Source organism: Megascapheus bottae, chromosome 6, assembly GCF_031878675.1.
Source record: "Megascapheus bottae isolate mThoBot1 chromosome 6, mThoBot2.hap1, whole genome shotgun sequence".
In the NCBI taxonomy this organism is placed as follows: domain Eukaryota; kingdom Metazoa; phylum Chordata; class Mammalia; order Rodentia; family Geomyidae; genus Megascapheus; species Megascapheus bottae.
The window spans coordinates 19,432,945-19,437,837 of NC_143514.1; the positions used below are offsets into that span (position 1 = coordinate 19,432,945).

The 4,893-nt window shown below is 43.5% G+C and overlaps 1 pseudogene; it reads left to right on the forward strand.

Moving 5' to 3' along the window:
* The first annotated feature begins 320 nt into the window (after positions 1–320).
* LOC150061473 (glucocorticoid modulatory element-binding protein 1 pseudogene) lies at positions 321–1,988 on the forward strand (annotated as a pseudogene).
* The last annotated feature ends 2,905 nt before the right edge of the window (positions 1,989–4,893 follow it).

Sequence of the window (4,893 nt, forward strand, 5' to 3'; positions counted from 1 at the left end):
ATCAATTGTTTCCTTTCTATTTTTTAAGCTAAGAACCAAACCCTGAATAGAGCCTTTTGTTTCAGTACCAACATTTCAGCTCTATGTAATTTGATATGCACATGGCAGTAAGTGTAGAGGTGAAACAGAATATAAACAACATTTGACTTTGTGGCTCACAATGATAGGCACCCTTCTCAGAGACTATTCTTGTCAGTAGTAAGGTTTGACAATGAACATTTTTTTTTCTTAATGAAAGAGATTTTTTTAAGTATTAAAAAATAATTAGGCCCACCCACCCAACAGAGACGCAGCCTCAACTATCTGAATTCATGTAAAAGATGGCTAATGCTGAAGTGAGTGTCCCAGTGGGAGATGTGGTTGTGGTACCCACTGAAGGAACTGAAGGAGGGAACCCTGAAGACACTAAAACCCAAGTGATCTTGCAGTTACAACCTGTGCAAGAAGGGATTTATGAACCTGGATCAGAGAACAACACAGCAGTTGTAGCAGTAGAAACACACAATCCACAAAATTGAAGAAGGAATTGATACAAGTACTAATAGAAGCAAATGAGGATATAGAAATTGCTTATCCCATAACTTGTGGTGGAAAGCAAAGCTATCCTCTTCTGGAAGAAGTTTGTATGTCCAGGAATAAATGTGAAGTGTGTTAAGTTCTATGATCAGTTGATCAGTCCCAAGCATTTTGTTCATCTGGCAGGGAGGTCCACTTTGAAGGACTGGAAGAGAGCCATTAGTTTGGGTGGAATCATGCTCAGGAAAATGATGGACTCCGGACACATTGATCTTTACCAACATGACAAAGTTTGCTCTAATACATGCAGAAGCAACAAATTTGATCTTCTGATCAGCAGTGCAAGAGCTCCAGTGCCAGGACAGCAGACAAGTGTGGTGCAAACACCCACTTCGGCCGATGGAACATCACACAGATTGCCATCTCAGAAGAGAGCATGGAAGAGGCAGGACTGGAATGGAACTCAGCTCTTACTGCTGCTGTCACCATGACCACAGAAGAGGGGATGAAAAAAGACTCAGAGGAAATTTCAGAGGACGCTTTGATGTTCTGGAAAGGAATAGCTGAGGTAGGGCTGATTGAAGAGGTTGTCTGCAATATACAGAAGGAAATAGAGGAGCTTTTAAGCAGAGTTCAGCAGAGGCTAATCCAGGCTCCCTTCCAGGTCACTGATGCTGCTGTTCTCAACAATGTAGCACATACATTTGGTCTAATGGATACAGTCAAAAAGGTTCTGGACAACAGAAGAAACCAAATAGAGCAGGGAGAACAGTTTCTCTACACTGACAGACTTGGAATGCCAGTTGGAAGACAAAAGAAGCAAGCTCAGGATCCCAGGCTAAAATCACAGACGGTTCAAAATGTGGTAGTGATGCCTGTGAGCACTCCTACCACTCCAAAAAGGCCCCGGCTCCAGCGGCCAGCCTCTACTACCGTCCTGAGCCCTTCACCTCCTGTCCAACAGCCTCAGTTCACAGTCATCTCACTATCACCATGACCCCAGTGGGTCAGTCATTTTCCATGGGCAATATTCCAGTGGCCACTCTCAGCCAGGGCTCCAGTCCTGTGACTGTCCACACACTGCCTTCTGGCCCTCAGCTCTTCCGCTATGCCACAGTGATTTCCTCGGCTAAGAGCAGCTCACCAGACACAGTGACCATTCACCCTTCATCTAGTTTGGCATTACTAAGTTCCACCACCATGCAAGATGGGAGTACCCTGGGAAATATGGCCACTCTGGTGAGCCCTGTGGAGCTTGTGGCCATGGAGTCTGGCTGACCACAGCAATCCAGGCTGTTGAAAGCACCTCAGAGGATGGGCAGACCATCATTGAAATTGACCCAGACCCAAATCCTGAGAGCAAAGCAGTCACCTTGGAGACAGAGCTGAAGACTGAGGAGAAAGTGGTAGCTGAGATGGAAGAACATCAGCATCAAGTCCACAATGTAGAGATTGTGGTCTTGGAGGATTAACCTGGGAATTTTGGGGCCAGGAGATATGTTTTGGTTTGCAATTTTAATTATTTTTATCATTGTCCTCATTTCCACATAGGATTGTTTTTAAAACAAAACAAAGCAAAAATCTCATTGTTATAATTGAAAATGTTGGGTTCCTCCTACCCCTCATTAAAAAATGGACACAATAAAAAAAATTGTACTCAAGTCCAACCTCTAACTCTAGCCTAGCACTGAAATGGAGTGCTGTCATACAGCCTAGGTTCCTTGAGAAAATTGAAATAAGAAGCCATCAGGGTGGAGGCAGAGGAGCAAAAAGGCCAGAGAATAATCTGAGGATTAAAGTTATAGATACCAGATGCTGGTGAGTCACACCTATAATCCTAGCTACTCAGGAGGCTGAGATCTGAGGATCACAGTTCAAAGTCATCCTGGGCAAAAAAAAGTCCATGTGATTCTTCACTCAAATGAGCCACAAAAAGCTATAAATGCAGCTGTAACTCAAGTGGTAGAGCATCAGCCTTGAGTGAAAATGCCAAGGGATAGTACACACACACACACACACACACACACACACACACACACACACACACACAGAGAGAAGTTTATAGAAAAACTGGTTTGGGCCCTATGAAGATACCAACATCCATACTTCTGCCATTCCTCACTCTTCAAGGACTCAAGGATATCCACAGGCAATAGTTAGCCCCTGTATTTTTGTTGGACTTAAGCTCCCATTTAACGTAATATCTCCATACATACTTTCCTCAGGCTCCTTCTACTTAAAGTCGTGCTTTCAGTCTCCCTTGCCAAATTGTCACTCAAGGACATTTTACTGGTGGAAAGTTGATCAGTCTCTTCTGTTACTCTCCTTGGCTCACTGATTTCCATCTCATATGCCTTGAGGCTATCAGGGGGATGTTGCATTTGTTTTCTTATATGTAACACATGTTATTATTGTAATGCTTTACAAGTTTTGAAGCAATTTTTCATGGCTCACTCAGTCCTCACAATAACTGATGAAGTAGCTAGCTCTTTGATGATTGGCATGGCAGAAACTGAACTCTAAGAGTTTAACTGTCCCAATGTGACAATAAGCCAGGGCTTCTATGTCAAGTCTTCCTCTGGACCATCATCAGCTCTTTGAGGGCAAGAATTCTGCCACAGTCCTCTTCATATCCCCCTAATCCCAATTGCAGGAACTGATTTGGAAAAGACCTTCACCAGATGTCTGCTTGATGAGTAAATGAGTATAATGTTGGACAATCCTTTCACCTCTCCACCTGTAGAGTTCTAGGGAAGATACATCATGGTGGTCCTCCCTATCTTCCTTCACTGAAAGAGATAATGGAATCACCTCTGAACTCCCTTCTGATGCTTGTACTGTTTTTCCAACAGCAGCTGTCAGGCTATTCTATGGTCCTTATTCATTGAGCATGTATCTATTAGTTTCCTATTCCTAAGGTAATAAATTGCTATTTACTTAGTAACTTAAACAATGTAGACTTATTCTTTACTTTTGGTCAGAACTCTGAGATCAGTTAGGCTGGTAGTTCTGGAGGCTTTGAGAGAGAGAATCAGTTCCATTGCCTCCTCCACCTTATAAAATGATCTCCTGCATCCCTTAGCATGTGGCCCCTTTCCTTCAGTTTCAAAGTAGATCACACCTATCACTGGCCAAATCTTCTACCTCCTTCATGTATTTTTATTGTAATTAATAGAAGGGTTACATTATATTCACCAGATAGAAGGTGCATTACTTCACAAACATTGATACCCTTTCTCATGTCTTGGTCCCCATTTCCCTCTCCCCACCCTCATACCTCCTTCTTATATAAGGGCCCCTGATACTACATTTCAGGCCCACCTGGATGAAAGCATTCAGTTCTGGGAATTAGGATCTAGACATCTTTGCGAGGCATTATTGTGCCTATCAGTGTGCTCTTTCCTTCTAGAATTAACCTTTTAAGTGTATACTTGCCTGTATTTCCAATACACTGTGAGCAACACAAGGCTTCCTTATTTAACTCTGTATTTCTATCTCCTAACTCATTCTGCACATATAGGAGATGCTTGCTAAATCATTATTACATGAATAGCCAACCCTATATCTGTGAACTTCTGCCTTGAGAATCAACTCAACGCAACATTCCAAAGAAATGTAAATGTAAGCTCCCCCCAAAAGATGGCCTTAAAAATAATTTAATGAAATTCTCTCTGGGATGTAGAGGAAGAGGTTACATAGCACATTACACACCAAGGCTTCTTAAAAATGCCCTGGAGGCATTTCTTCCTCCCTCCCCAGCCCCTTCACTCACTCTCTCCATCCACTGCCCAACTTTGTAATTATTCCCAGGAAAATGTAAGAGCATCAGGATTTAATTTTAACACCACCCACTCTCAGCCAATGGGCAGACTGTCACCAGGAAAGAGAAAAACACTAGCCATTTCCTAAATTCTTGGGTATGTTCCTAGACTCGCCTCCCACACAGCAGGGTCTGCGAGGCACTCGTGATCTAGTACCCAACACCCTCAAGACTCCATCTGAGGTCAGCTCTTCCTCCCTTGCCTCCTGCAAGAGGCTGCCCAGGTGTGTCACCCCATCTGACACTTGAAGGCTCAGCAATTCCAAGTTCTCCACTAACCCAGCATCTCTAGGGTGAATGATTTGGAGCCCTTCCTTTCCCTCCTTCCAGATTAAGAGTCAGGGGAAAAAATCAACTGGTTCAGTAGCCATCAGATGCTCTGACCTGCTCCCCAGTCCTCTCTGAATCTCCACACTGAATTCTTTGTCACCTTGCAGAATGGGGAAGCGGGTGATAATGACAAGGGCTAACAGTTCACGAGAGTCCCAGCATAGGAGCTTTCTCTGCTCTAATCCTCATGGCAACACTCTGAGGAATTTGGTAACACATCCCTTCCG